Source organism: Siphateles boraxobius, unplaced genomic scaffold (genome assembly GCF_051911475.1).
Source record: "Siphateles boraxobius isolate OS27281-9 unplaced genomic scaffold, OSU_SipBor_1 6, whole genome shotgun sequence".
Classification (NCBI taxonomy): Eukaryota; Metazoa; Chordata; class Actinopteri; order Cypriniformes; family Leuciscidae; genus Siphateles; species Siphateles boraxobius.
This window is the reverse complement of record NW_027509186.1, coordinates 22,700,305-22,716,493: the sequence shown is the minus strand read 5'-3', so window position 1 is coordinate 22,716,493 and position 16,189 is coordinate 22,700,305. Positions and strand designations below refer to the sequence as shown.

General features: G+C 37.6%; 1 protein-coding gene across 1 annotated transcript in view; it reads right to left on the bottom strand.

The window, feature by feature from the left end:
- Window positions 1-11,015, bottom strand: part of ssh2a (slingshot protein phosphatase 2a) — a 46,599-nt gene extending 35,584 nt beyond the window's left edge. The window contains exon 1 of the mRNA XM_077208256.1: window positions 10,912-11,015. The gene's annotated coding sequence lies outside the window, so the exon portion shown is untranslated. The remainder of the gene's footprint in view (window positions 1-10,911) is intronic.
- Window positions 11,016-16,189: the final 5,174 nt, after the last annotated feature.

The window sequence follows — 16,189 nt, the reverse complement described above, 5'->3', positions numbered from 1 at the left end:
CCCACATTTGTAAGGGTCACTAACACACAAAATAAAAGAGGTATAAATCAGAATCAGAATCAGAAGAGCTTTATTGCCAAGTGTGCTTGCACACACAAGGAATTTGTTTTGGTACTGAGGCTTTCAGTGGACATATACAAATACAACAAGAAACATAATACTACAAATTATAAGAATAAAAAATTAAAATATAAATATATGAGAATAAAAGTATCACAGTAGTCAGAATGGACATTTTCAGATTTACAGATTATGAACATATTTACAGTGTTTTGAATATTATAAATAAATAAATCTACATATAAGTATCACCTGAGTTGTAGGATATTGCACTAAACAGTGGGAGTATTGCACTTAAAGGCATATGCCTTGGGAGGAGTGTTAACTGTTCAGGAGGGAAATGGCCTGTGGGAAGAAACTGTTCCTGTGCCGAGATGTTCTTGTGGCCAGTGATCTGAGTCTCCGTCTTGACGGTAATAGTTCAAACAGGTGGTGTCCAGGGTGAGTGGAGTCTGTGATGATTTTACCTGCTCTCTTCCTCACTCTGGAAGAGTACAGGTCCTGGAGGTTTGGCAGGGGGGCACCAATAATCCTCTCCGCAGTCCGGATTATCTGTTGTAGTCTCCTGATGTCTGATTTGGTAGCTGAACCAAACCAGACAGTGATGGAAGTGCATAAGACAGACTCAATGACGGCTGAGTAGAACTGAATCAGCAGCTCCTGTGGCAAGTTGAACTTCCTCAGCTGGCGAAGGAAGTACAGTCTCTGCTGGGCTTTTTTCGCAATGGAGTCAATGTAATTGTCCCACTTCAGGTCCTGAGAGATGGAAGTGCCCAGAAACCTGAATGACTCCACTGTTTCCACAGTGCTGTTCATGATGGTGAGTGAGGGGAGTGCTGGGCTGTTCCTCCTGAAGTCCATGATCATCTCCACTGTTTTGAGCGTGTTCAGCTCAAGGTTGTTATAACTGCACTAGACAGCCAGCTGTTCAACCTCCAGTCTGTAAGCAGACTCGTCACTGTTTCGGATGAGACCGATGACAGTGGTGTCGTCTGCAAATTTCAGGAGCTTGAAAGTGGGGTCTTTAGAAGTGCAGTCATTAGTGTACAGGGAGAAGAGCAGTGGGGAGAGAACGCACCCTTGGGGGGGGCATCAGTGCTGGTGGTGAGAGTCCTGGATGTGTGTTTCCCCAGTCTCACTCGCTGCTGCCAGTCCGTCAGGAAGCTGGTGATCCACTGACAGATCGAGGATGGCATGGAGAGCTGGGTCAGTTTGGCTGTGAGAAGACCAGGCATGATGGTATTGAAGGCCGAACTGAAGTCCACAAAGAGGATCCTTGCATAAGTCCCTGGTCTGTCGAGATGTTGTAGGATATAATGCAGTCCCATGTTGACTGCATCATCCACAGACCTGTTTGCTCTGTAAGCAAACTGAAAGGGATCCAGCAGGGGTCCAGTGATGTCCTTCAGGTGGGCCAACACCAGTCTTTCAAACGACTTCATGACCACAAAAGTGGTCATGAAGTATAAAGTGGTTTAAAATGCAACCATTAAAACCAGCAACATTTTTGAATAAATCTTGGATAACTGAATAAGTGAAATTCACCTTTATTCCACAAGGTGCTTTACTGCAGAGCAAGTACTGAACGCAATCAATTATTAATGTCACTGTGATGGTGGATCTGGTGAAGAAGCTGTCAGCTATCAAAATATTGACTTTGAAGATGTTGAAAATTATAGTTTTGAGAATATGTTTGAGCCAGATGCTGAATGTAGGCCTACTTGGAAATGAGCTTTGACGAGGACAGTGATGATGGTATAAATAAAACATCTGCCCAACCTCCAAAAGGTAACAAAATATGATTTATTTTATTCTTCTGTAATAGTCTAATATCAGGAGAGTTTTATTTTATTGCAGCAGGTAGAGAATAGAGATCCATCCGTGTTAGAGAGCAGTGACGTTGTCTATCTATACAAACTATAGTTTTCATACAAAATAAATATGTAACATAGTTAGGTACTTTAGTTATTATTAACACAATGACGTAACACATGCAAGCTACGTTTCTCAACACTGAGAATGAATAAATCAAGTAGGCCTAATCCACAAATCACAGAACTTTTATAATCACTAAGCCACAGCGATTTTAATTTTATTTAGATTTATTGTTCAGCAATACTTAAGCTTTTTATAATTTGCATGGCTGAATGATGTTTTCCTCTTATCTGAGTGACCATGAATGACAGAGTATTTTAAGACAATCCATGCGATTGCGGTCACTCCCGTGTGATAATCGATTCCAGATTAAGTTAACTCAATACAATATTTCAACTTAAAAAAAAAAATTAAACATGCTAGTCTTTTTGTCGTGATGTCCTGAAGCATCGCAGACGCGACGTAGGTTGTCGCCCACTATACGAGATGACACGATCGAATCTTGGGTCCCGACGCCCGTTGTCGTTTACAAATCCCCACGACACCCTACGTCAAACGGATCGTACCAAAATCGGGCTAAAATCGTGTAATCTGAACCTTTCTTTTACTGTCTATGGGTCTTACGCATCTGTCAATCATACCCGCTTGCTATTTGGGGAAAGAACCCAGCGCTATGATTTGTCGAACTCCTCTTATTTTGCTGTTGCTTGATTTGAGGACTGCGCGTGAACAGAGAGGCGCGTCACCAGTTTTTTCCGTAGTTTGTGACAAATCGTACCAGCGTACTTTGAGGACAAAATGCTTATCCCCTACGCAAAATGCGTACAGGTTGGCAGGTCTGCAATACATTTTATTAACTTTTTTTTACCATGCAATAAAACATGTTAACATCAAGAATCACAAAGAAATTTCTTTTTTTTCAAATCAGTACTAGATCTTATTTTTTTCTACTTTTACAACAGTTTTGAACATCAAGAATGACAAAGCAAACTTTCTAGCAGTACATATTTCATAAATTGTGACTTTATACCCTTAAAACATTTGTACAGAAAAACACATTTCACCAAACACAGTACCACACATTTAAATTTTAACTTTTTAAACATTCTAGAGGATCACAAAAATTTATCATCAGCACAGTAGAGTCAAGGACCTGAAAGTCCATCTCTTGCCCTGGTTTCATAATACTCCATTCAAAGTCAACTTTGACTGTGTATGCATGGAAGTGTGAATCATACAACACTGTTATTAAAAACTTGCCATACAGAAACCATACAGTATTGACATTTAAAATGTACTTAATTTGGAAAGATAGAGTAATTTTTTCTGCATGGACGTAGTCAACCATGAATACATTTCTTAAAGCATACTTCACACTGTCAACAGTCAATTCTGAAACACACTGTATGTCTTTGCACAAATCTTCATTTCCATGTACATTTGTAAGAACTCCTACCTACTACCATCTCAAATTCATCAAGGATATTGGGAGTGGAAAATTCCCAGCATTGTTTCATCTGGTGCCTTTCGCTTAAAGTTTTGGCAATATTAATGAAATTTCTACAGCTACTTGCAGCGGTTTTAAAATACTGATGCTTCGCCCTGAAACGCATACACCAAAGTAAACGCAAAGGTCCATACATTGTTGTTAGTCTTGAGTAGTGAAGTTCATCGTTTAACTTTTGAATAGTAATGTTTTTCTTTGTGAGTCCAGCTCCGAACTAGCTTTATTTTAAGAGGAATGACTCCCTCCAATAAATCATGCATTATATCAGGCGGAAATGCCTTTGTCACATCAAAATAGTTCAGTTCATTAAATGGTGAAGGATAGTTTACACCATAAATTTTTTCATCCTCAGTGTTTTCAATACACGTTAGATGGTAAAACAAAATCACTCTCTCTGAATTTCGCTTTTATTTCGTTGTTGTCACTGTTATGTTCGTCTATCGTGTTGTGTATCTTGTTTTCATCAGTCACATGTCTTTGTTCGGTTTTCCCGCCACTCGTCTGTCTCTATAGTTACTGTCATTCTGTTAATCTGTTCCACCTGTGTTTAGTTAATTATTATCTGTTACCTGGGTTCTGTTAATCTGTGTTCAATCAGTGTCTGTATGTGTGTTCAATCATTGTCTGTATGTGCGTGTGTGTGTGTGCGCGCGTGTCTGTCTGTCTGTCTGTGTGTGTGTCTGTACCTGCCTGAAGTTTATTGTGAGTAAAAGTCTTTGGATTGGAACCGTTCATACCTCATCTTCTTCCTTTGCCAACACCACACTGTGACAGAAGAACGGACCAAGAAAATGAGTTGGAAACTTGCTGGACAGATCATGGGGATAGCTCAGCGCAGCCTCGATCTGTTCGAGTACACGGAGGCCTTTTACCATTACGCCGTCACCAGCAGCCTGGAGGACAAGACGATCAAGGCGTGTTACTGGCTGGGGGCTAATGCTGTCGATCTGAGGGAGCTCCCAGATCTCACAGTCTGGACTGGAGAGAGGCACTCTCCAGTTGTCTGGAGAGCTTCCTCCCGTGGCATGCCATGTCACCACCCGATCTTCACGTCAAGTATAATCTCCACACCATGCCCGATCTTTATACCATGCCGGTTCTCCACGTCAGCCCCGCCGATCCTGAGCTCCACGTCCCCGCCATGGCCGCCCCAAGGGTCCTCTCCGCAATGGCCGCCCGAAGGGTCCTCTCCGCCATGGCCGCCCGAAGGGTCTTCTCTGCCATGGCCGCCCGAAGAGTTTTCTCCGCCAGCCTCCAGGGCGCCCACCCTCCCACCCCATTGATGTTATATGGCGCAAGGACGCACCTTTTTGGAGCGGGCGTTCTGTCACTGTTATATTCATCTGTCGTGTTGTGTATCTTGTTTTCATCAGTCACAGTATTTGTTCTGTTTTCCCACCACTCGTCTGTCTCTATGGTTACTGTCATTCTGTTCATCTGTTCCACCTGTGTTTAGTTAATTATCATCTGTGTCACCTGGGTTCTGTTAATCTGTGTTCAATCAATGTCTGTATTTAGTTCCTTTCAGTTCAACTAGTCTTTGTTCGTTCTTTGTTCTATTTAGCGTGTTATCCTGTCTGTCTGTAGCTGAAGTTAATTGTGAGTAAGTCTTTGGATTGGAACCGTTTGCCTCCTCTTCTTCCTTTGCCAACACCACACCATGACAGTTGTGGGTTGCCATGCAATAGTGACAAATTTTAGCAGAGTTAAATGGCATTTTAAACCCAGCTAACATAGAAGATTTCCGACCCGTAGCCATCACCTCCGTATTGAGTAAAACAATGTAGAGAGTTCTGGTAGATCTCCTGACCTCCTGACCAAGTAACCACCGTGTTAGATCTGCTACAGTTCGCTTATAGTAGTGACAAGAGGGACTGATGATGCCGTGCTGGTCCTTTTAGACTCTATTTCAAAACAGCTTGCACTCCCTAAAGGGCATGCTAGAGTTCTATTCGTAGACTTTAGTGCAGCATTTAATTCTATGAAGCTACACATTCTCCTGCAAAGACTAGTGAAGGGTTACAAATTTAAGAATATATTTAAGATCTGCTGATCCTATTTTTCTTCACATAACATCACATGAAAAAATAAACCCTTTCACACGTAAGTTTAAAATATTCTAACTGACCCCCCAACGTGAGTTTTTCAAGGCGACCGTTATTTAGAACTTGTCACTTGAATGTTTCCATGGTGACGCGTCATTGCTTGTCACATGGCACAGCGCAACTACAACACAGCGCTGAATGAATGATGCTCTGCTTTTATTTAATTTTTCCTTTTTTATTAAAAATATACACAGATGTATTAGCTATAGCATGAAACACTGATATTCCGATTGTCAAATATGTGCAAGTGGAAGTGTTTTGTTGTTTAAACACCTTTATAACGATCGCGTTAGTTGAGCTGTATGCGCAATGGGCGGCGCCATGTTAGTTTGTTTCACAGTTCAGAGAATCGGATCTGTTGGATTTACAACACGTCAATTCCTCCACTTCTCACGAAATACATGAAAGTAGGTGGCCGGTGAACTGGGAGAAGAATAGGATAAAATGTAAAGCTACTTACACAATGTGTATCTGATATGAATAAAAGTGTTGTCTTATTATAATGGAAAGGAAGAAGAATTATTGCCGCTTCCATAGACATCAGTGTGTTTTTTACAAACTCAAAATCATTGTTTTGCTAGTAATTATGTGTATTTAAGTGTCTGAAACCTAAAATAAACATTATGTGGTTGAAAACACTCAATAGTTGTGATATATGACAGCACTGAGTGCGTCTGTCTCTGGCTCAGCGCCAGTCAACGCGCGAAAGCACGTTTGAATTTAGCAGTTGATCACGTGATGCACTGACTGTTCTAATGGTAAATGGACTGCATTTGTATAGCGCTTTAACAGACCCAATGGCCACCAAAGCGCTTTACATATTGCCTCACATTCACCCATTCACTCATTCATTCATACACCGACGGCGGTGTCAGCCGCTAATCACACCGGTGTGATCATACGCTCCAGGGACCAGCCAAGACTGATCACACCGGTGTGATCGAACGTGCGAAAGGGTTAAGATAGAGAGACTGAATTTAGCATTCCTGTTTCTCTCTATTATTGAGCCTGCCATTCCTGTTTCTCTCTATTGTAAGTTAAATGAATCAAATTACTGAAACTCTTGGTGGCTCTTGGGAGCTTTTGTCTCAGCGGGAGAGTCCTGCCATTCCTGTTCTCTAGTCTGATTGGATTGGAATTGGTAACACTCTCAGTATAGGGCAGGTTCCTAAACCTGTATACATCATTTACAGGCTTTGTTCATTACAATGTTAAGCCCTGCCCCTAATGTATATCAATTGCAAGGGAACGTTTCCCTTAGTCAGACTCGAGACGTGCTTGGAAGACTACAGAGACGCACAGCTCGTGTTCTCGATAATGAAACCTTCTTAAGATACAACCCGGGTCTCCTGGTCTACGCTTCTGAGTTTTCTATACTTTGGGAGAAAAAAATTCATAACACTAGCCAATATTAACATAGATAAGGGCTTGATTCTCTGGATCAGAGACTTTCTCTCATGTCGCCCTCAGAGGGTATGTGTAAATGGCTTTTTGTCAGGAGTGCATGCTATCAGTACAGGCTGCCCACAAGGCAGAGTTCTTTCCCCTATGCTTTTTTCCCTATTCACAAATGAATTTCCTATCAATAATAGCACCTTTTAATTGATAAACTATGCAGATGATATGGTCTTAGTAGGCCTCTTACAAAAAACTGACCCTGTTGGTGTGGCCTCTTATTTAGCACATGCCCTTGAAGCATGGTGCAGATAGCGAGCTAGAAATCAATGTGGCGAAGACAAACGAGCTACTTTTTTGCAAAAAAACAAGACATAACAACAAAGCCAGTTTTACTTAATGGTCAAGCAGTTGAACCTGTGGGAACTTTTAAGTATTTAGGCACGGTTCTTGACAACCATCTGAGTTTTACAGATAACAGACTATATTTTTAAGAAATGCTCACAACGACTTAGTCTCCTCAGAAGACTGAACTGCCTGGGCGTCAGTGCTCAGATTATTGAGCTAGTGTACATCACACACATTGAAAGTGTTTTAACCTTTGTCTCTCTGCTTGGTTTGGCCATTTAAACGGCAAACTCAAGAACAAGCTTAACAGGATAGTGTTAATGGCTAATAAAATAGTAGGAAAACCCCCAAAACACCTGACCCAAATATACAATGACAGAATGAGGAAGAAAGCTAGGAAAATCACTGTAGATAGTACTCACCCTCTTTCTGGCCAGTTTGAGCTTCTGAAGTCTGGGAGGCGCCTCAGGGTGCCTCTGGCTATAAGTACTTAAAAAAAATATTTTATCCCAAATGCCATTAGTATACTTAACCAAACCAAGTGACAACAACAAATGAGTTATCTTAATGTATTTAAAGTATATTTATTTTCATTATGATATTTTACATTGTATCTTTTTATTATATTTCCTTTACTATGTTTGAGACGTTGTCTGTATGTTTATCTGTCTGGTATGTTTGGTGAGCCAAAGAAAAATTTCCACCCTGGTGGACAATAAAGATTTATTCTATTCTATTCTATTCTATTCTATTCTATATATGCTGAAAGATTGTCTGCTGAAAATGTTGCTAGTGCAGCGTGAATAGTCTGCTCAATCCCACCTACAGTTACCATGAACCCTTCACTTTCAAGTTTTTTAAGATCGTCTAACATTGGTTTTAAGACAGTCGCTAAACCACAGCGTTTTACAAATCTTTGTCGTACTAATAAAGCCAGATGAATGTGTTTCAGTTTTGAGTGATGTTTTAGGTTGCCTACCGTATAATAAAAAGCGCAAAGCTTGTGCTTGTTTTGTTTTTTTTAACCTAAGGGGTTCCAACTACAAATTCGTCTTCATAAGGCATGCAGATTAACTTTAAAGAAAGGATGTTCCTTGAAATATATCATCAAATATGTCCTCATGTGAGCAATAGTTAATGCTGTGTCTAAATGCTTAATCAATGCCACGTAGAATTAAGGCAGTTCTGAAGGCGAAAGGGGGTCAAACACAGTATTAGTATGGTGTTCCTAATAATCCTTTAGGCAAGGCAAGGCAAGTTTATTTATATGGCAGATTTCATACACAATGGTAATTAAAAGTGCTTTACATAGAAGAAATTAAAATAATCAAAAGAAATCAGAATAATTCAAACAGTTTATAATAAAAGATAAAATACAGAAATAATCAATAATTAAAACATAAAATAAAATACAGTACAAACAGTCGGACGAACAGTGGTACGGTGCTCATTCAAATGCACAGCTAAACAGATGTGTTTTGAGGCTGGATTTGAATGTGACTACTGTAGGAGCACATCTGATCTCTTCTGGAAGCTGGTTCCAGCTGCGGCTGGCATAGTAGCTAAAAGCGGACTCACCATGCTTAGAGTGAACCCTTGGTATTTCTAGCTGATGTGATCCTAGTGATCTGAGTGATCTTTAGGTGAGTGTATGAATATCTGCCTATTTTGTGTCTACTAGGTGACCTCAAAATATGATGTATCGGTTCGACTAACCTAAGGTTAGACTTACTTTGACATGTATGGAGAGCTCACATGAGATCCGGGGGTTCTCCGGGGGTGAACACAGGTAACGTTGGAGTTGTAAGAAAATGCTTGGAAACTGAATTTATAAACTGTTGGTTTATTTAGGTTTTTTGGGGTTTTTTACACACAAAAAAATGTGTACCCATCAAAAAAAGATGGGATTGAACTGTTTCTATGGTCGTTTCACAAGAGTAACGTTGTAAATTATGCTAAAAGTTGTATCTTAATTTAAGGCTAAAAAATACAAATAATTGTAATAACAATAAGTTTAAAACGTAATTACAATACGTTGGTTTTGTCAGGTCAGTATTTTCAAAGAAAGGTTTTCCCTCACGCGTCAGTAGGCCTAACCAGAGCCCGTCTACGGAGAGCCTGGCCACTCCCTATTAAGTCCTATTGTACCGAATTTTGGTTGTAGTTCCACCAGAGTTCCACTGGGGCCGATCGCCCATGAGTGCAAAATGAATGGGAGTCTATGGAGCTAGACGGCTAAATTTTTTACTTTCACCAGATTGCCTTTGAGAAATTTCCGATTTGATTATAGATTTTGCAAGTTCAACATGGGTTATAGGTTGAAAGTTGAATGAACGAGTACTTATGTCCTTTCGATTTCTTACAGGTTGAGTTGTTGTTGCCCATAACACGCTAGCATTCTGCTAATGAACGCTGATTGGTCAGTGAAGGACTGATTACGACCAGAGATACCGCATGATGGCATCGTTGTATCTGAATCGGGACCAGAATGTGTGTGTGTGTATTTTCGGCGTGGTCTTTTAAAACAACAAACAGAAACTGGTAACACATTACAATACACTGCACTAATAAGCATTAATTAATTCTTAACTAATGTACAGATAATCATGAGTTAATGTATGATTCATGAAGAACTAAACCATTAATTAATTATTACTGCATCAGCAACTAATAAAGAGTCTATATGATTAATAGATTAAGTAATAAATTAATTGCTATTAATTAAACAATAGTTATAGTAATGTGCCTCAACAAGTAAAGTCATAACATAATGATAGATTTGCAAATCATTAGCTAATGATTAATTAAAGCAGACAACTGGAAGTTGAAGTGCATAGCGTTGACTAATTGTGGTAATTAACACATTAATTTACACTATTAGTTAATAAAATATGTTATTAAGGAACTAATACATGATGACACGTTTAATTAATAGCAATTAATTTATTACTTAATCTATTAATCATATAGACTCTTTATTAGTTGCTGATGCAGTAATAATTAATTAATGGTTTAGTTCTTCATGAGTCATACATTAACTCATGATTATCTGTGCATTAGTTAAACATGAATTAATGCATATTAGTGCACCCGTATTGTAAAGTGTTACCCAAAACCTCTTCTAGCACTTTTATTTACCAGTGTCAACTGTGTTGTCGATGCCTCGAGAGAAAAGAAAGTGCATAGCACGAAGGCACCAAAGCGCCGTAAGGATTGCCGTAAAGCAGTATCTCTGGTCGTACAATGTGTATGACGTCATTGTCATTTTGAAAGACTTTTAAAAACAAATAAGTGACACCCAGCAATGTGTAATTTCTTTGCATCTCCTTTCGAATACAACATTCAAATTACTAGACATAAAATGATATCCTGAGAAAAGTGGATTTTGAGGGGTATAGCTCCATTGACCTCCATTCATTCTGCACTGCACTCATCCTGTGAGCGCCCTCATATGGTGGAAATGCCACCAGTTCAGAAGCTGGAAGTTTACTGAGAGTGGAAGTTCTCCCCTTATTAGCCATTCTCTGGCCTAACCTTACATACCTATTTCAAGTGCACATAACTCGAAAGGGAACCAACGGATTTTCACAATACTTGTACTTAAAACTAAACGTACGTTACCTCTGAATTTTTGTGCTTCGTCTTCGGTGATATTTATTCCAGCTTCTTTCAATTTCTGAAGAAGATCCTCCGTCGACAGCGTCAGGAGTGAGATAGCCATCTCGTCGTTCTTGTGCAAAGTCCCTCCCAACTTCTTCTTCACGTGCATAAAGTTGTGCACTGCGCGGGCTACAATCCCATTGGCTGTACAATGCGTGTACTTGTACTTTGAGGCAAAGTAAAAGTACCCCATATAATTTGTTGAAAAAAAAACGTTCAATAGCTTTCGTCTACCTTGCTTTTAAAAATTGCTTTTGCTAAAAAAGATTAGTAGGCTACATGTGTATTAAAACGTAAAACCAAGTTAAAACAGCTATTATATTATACAGTTTAACATTACAATTAAAAATACAGACCTACTTTATTACATTTTCTTTATGTTTAAAACTTATCATCTTGGTGCTCTGCATAATCAATAAAAGGTCATGTGCTTGTGTACTGTTCAGAACCAGTGACAGCCAGTAAAGATATGGGCTATTAAATATATTTGGTTATTTTGTGCATCTCTTCTAAATAACCAACAACTCATGAACATGAATATCTTGATCTATAATCTATTTTAGGTTATTGACAATTATGTGTTCAATGAATTGTTGAGATCACTGTGGATGCAGAGCCTAATAAGCTTTTACCATTTCATACACTTTGGCTTCCTATGTCACAGATTGTACCTTTGTTTGGGGATTAATTGTCCAAACATGGACCCCCTGACAGTTGGAAACATATATTTGCATCTTTTTTTTTACCACTAAATGGTACATATTAGTATCCTAAGGTGTAACTATGACCCATTGAGGGTACAACTTCACCATTTGTACCCTAAGTGTTCACAAATGTACCCCAACCGTACCCTGTTTTCTGACAGTGTAGTAAATGTAAATTTATGTATTAGGCCATGTATAATAGTAAATTTACTGGTAAAAACTCTTGCAGTTGAACATGCTCCCTGCTTTTAAGTGACCTATGACAAGTGTAGTCAGTATAACTGAGGAAAGTAACTTTTTTGAGCTAATATCAGTGTGAAAGGTCAAAATGATAGGCTTACAAAATCACAGAACAAAAACATTAAAGCAAAAATATGAGCAGAGTGGGCATGTGAGAGCAGCCAGGCAGATAAAGAGATGGTGTGATCATTGCAGGGGAGAGAGGGAGATGTGACAGGGTGTTTAATATAGATCCTCCAGTCTGATAAAACTGACAGGAGGTTCCCATTCCCAGAAGGGACTCATAGGAAATTGCCATAATGAAAAACAGAGAGAGAGAAAAAGAGAGAGAAGGGTTACGTGACTGACAGCCCTCATTACTCTGTATTTCTTCTCTCTCTCTCTCTCTCTCTCTCTCTCTCTCTCTCTCTCTCTCTCTCTCTCTCTCTCTCTCTCTCTCTCTCTCTCTCTCTCTCTCTCTCTCTCTCTCTCTCTCGCTCTTTCTCTCTCTCTCTCTCTCTCTCTCTCTCTCTCTCTCTCTCTCGCTCTCTCTCTCTCTCTCTCTCTCTCTCTCTCTCTCTCTCTCTCTCTCTGTCTCTCTCTCTCTTTTATTTAGAATTCTCTAGTATTTGTTACTTTGAAAGTATTCCGATATGGTGTTTGTCCAAAAACATGCTTGATTGTACAACTTGTGAAAGCTGTAACTCAACAACTGTGTGTATGTATTTGAGTTCAGTTTGTGTGAAAGCAGAGGATTATTTATTCAGTCTCTGGGTTCAGAGGCCCAGGCTTCCCATACAATGTATAAATTACTCCCTGATGACAGAAACTCTGCGTTATGCTTGTCACATAACTGTTATTGCACATTCAGAATTTGAGATGCATGTGACTCTCAGTGAACCGAAAACAGAAATTTGAATTAGGGGTTCTTGCCCAGCATCGTTCAAGATTTTCAAGGCAGTTCATTTATCATGAATTATATAATCATTTAGAAACTAAAAAAAAAGAGAGATTTAAAAGAAATGTTTTCTATTTGAAAATATTTACAGCATCATTACTCCAATCTTCAGTGTCACATGATCCTTCAGAAATCATTCAAATATAATATTGGTGCACCAAGTACATTTCTTATTATTACTACAAATGAGTAATTATTAATTTTCATAAATTAGTATTATTATGAAAGATAACATTTGGTATTAACTTGGTAATAATATGTTTAATGTAGTCCTTTAAGAATAATATAACCATTAAAAACACACCAAAATGAAGTAATTTCACCATAAAACACATGAACTCCGGTTTGAAAATTAGATTTATCATTTAAGACGTAAATGCAGCCGGATTATTTCCATTGGTTTGATAATGTATCTCTTAAAGCAGAAAATGGTCTTGTGGTTCACTGTGTGGAGTGTCTCCTCTAGGGAATTAGGAAGATGACTGATAGCTCATGTAAATACGAGGAGAAGCTCTGAGTCTCTGTGACTTGTGGTGGAGAAAGTAGAAGCATGTGTATATGTGTGCAGTCTGCTCCTTATAATGTCTGTGAGCAAAACCTAATTTATGTGTCCAAACCCACCTGATAACAGGCTCTCAGGGTGGAGTGTGGGATAAGTGGGTTTTCCAAAGATGGGATAGAGTGAATCACAAATTAGTTCAAGAAAGTTAGACATGATTCAGCTGCAATCAATTTTAGTCAAAGAATTTTTCATTTATTTCAGTTATTTTATGTTCTGTCATAATTTTCATGACCACTGTTGGAAAGTTTGGGGGTCAGTAAGATTTTTTAAAATTCTCTTATGACTGCATTTATTTATTCAGAATTACAGTAAAAAGTGATATTGCGAAATATTTTAAATAGGGCCTATTCTTTTTACATTTTAATATATTTTTAATTAGGTTAAAATAAAAATGTATAAATTAAATGTAAAATATATGGCGAAGCTGAATTGTCAGCATCATTATTCCAGTCTTCAGCGTCACATGATCCTTTCGAAATCATTTTAATATGATTTGATACATAATAATTTAAAAAAAGTTTATGTTGAATACAGTTGTGCTGTTTAATATTTTGTTTTTTATTCTTTGATAAATAGAAAGTTCAAAAGAACATATATTTTTTTTAATTTTAACATTTTGTAAACATTATTAATGCCTTTACTGTCACTTTTGACCATTTTAATGGATCCTCGCTGAATAGAAGTATTCATTTCTTTAAAAACATCTTACTGATCCCGAACTTTTGAACTGTATATTTATGATTTACTGGTTGAATATTTAATAAGAAAAGACAAATAGAATAAATTTAAAATTACATTTTAAAAGAAATTATTAAAAAAACGTTCTATCTTTCTTAGAAAACATTAAAAAATATACCATGATAATTCCAGGCATGCTTGAAGTACCTTAAAGAAAATAACATATATGAATATGGTAATTATTCAGTACTTCTTGTACTTTTTCTTCTGTGTAAGCAACAAATTCTGTACTTTGAAAGTAAAAATACACGATAAAGGGCAGTCAAATACCTCCATACTTGTATTATAAACGCAATAAAGACACACATCCTTTATACATATACCTTTATTTTATATCTCTTAATTCATATATGTCTTTGTCCTATACATATTTTCTCTTAACAGTCTTGGCGACATACATAGATCATAGTTAGTACTATATATTTTCAATACTTTGATAGACAGAATATTAAATTCTTTTGAGAAAGAAGAGGAACAGTCAGCACTGGACTGAAGCACACACACATACACCCACACACCCAAACACACAGATGCACAATATAGACTCACGTCTACGGCATGCACACACACACACACACTGACGGAACTGACCATGGCTTATTACTTTTCTACCTCAATGCACAGCTCACACATGTCAGTTCGACAGAGAAATCGACTTCCTCACATTTTTCCCACTCTACGAAATCAACGAGTAACAGAACATCGGACCGCACAAACAGCAAGACTCACAAATTACATAATTATGCACATACTTAGATGTCCAGTCACACCTTTTTTTCCTTATGAAATGAATCTGAATCAAGGCTGAGGCGTTTGAAACAAGCACATTAGTTTTTGGTTTCTTCTACTTTGTGTAACTCGCATAAAGAAATATGTAAAAAAAGAAGAAATGCTCAGAGCCCCCTGTTGATATTGAGGAGCATGCTAGTGGGTTTTTCAATAAACGAGTCTTAAGACTAATACATTTGGTTTCCCCAGTCCTGAATATTTGGTCCCATCCTTGTAAATGCTATATGTAAATGGAAATTGGTATAGGCAGACAAAGAGTTCCAGTTGTAAATAAACAAAATAAGCATTATGTGAATGAAATGCGCCACAAATAAATACACATACGTCTGACAGTTGGTACATATCCACCAAAATTAGGCTAAACACTTAATAACTGTTACATACAGTATACGGGATTGGTGGACAAAGACACACACATAAACACACTCATTTATACACATAAACACACCTGTGCAAAAAAAAAAAAAAAAAAACATCTAGACCCAAACTAAAATTATTTGGGCTCTTGCTTCTCTCATTTAAAACGAACAACTGCAACCTACACCACATTTGAAATGAAAAAAATAATAAAAAAATTAACACAACGTTTTTAAAGTAAGAAAAAAAGACAATATATCCATAATTAGTGATGGATTCAGTCTCTAAACCAAAAACAGATTCATTGAAGTCATACTTACTGTACAAATTCCTGTAATAACAATAAAGAATATGGCCTTATATAAATGTGTGTACATGTAAAATATACCTGAAATTGGTCACAAAACCATAATATAGCAATCTTTATGTATTTAGTTAGTATTTAAAAAACAAATGATTGTAGAAAACATATATATATATATATATATGTATATATACATATATGTATATGCGTCCATTCATGTTCCTATCCCATACTTCACTGAACAGATTTATACCAGTGTCAAAAGTTTGGGAGCAGTACGATTTTTTTAGTTTTTTTAAAGAAGTCTTTTATGCTCACCAAGGCTGCATTTATTTGATAAAAAAAACATTGTGAAATAGTATTACAATTTAAAATAACTGTTTTCTATTTTAATCAATTGTAAAATGCTGAATTTTCAGCATAATTACTGCAGTCTTCAGTGTCACATGAACATTCAGAAAATCATTCCAATATGATGATTTGATGCTCAAGAAACATTTCTCATTATTATCAATGTTGAAAAAACAGTTGTTCTGCACAGTATCTTTGTGGAAACCACAATATACTTTCCTCAGGATTTCTATAATGAATAGAACGATAAAAACAGA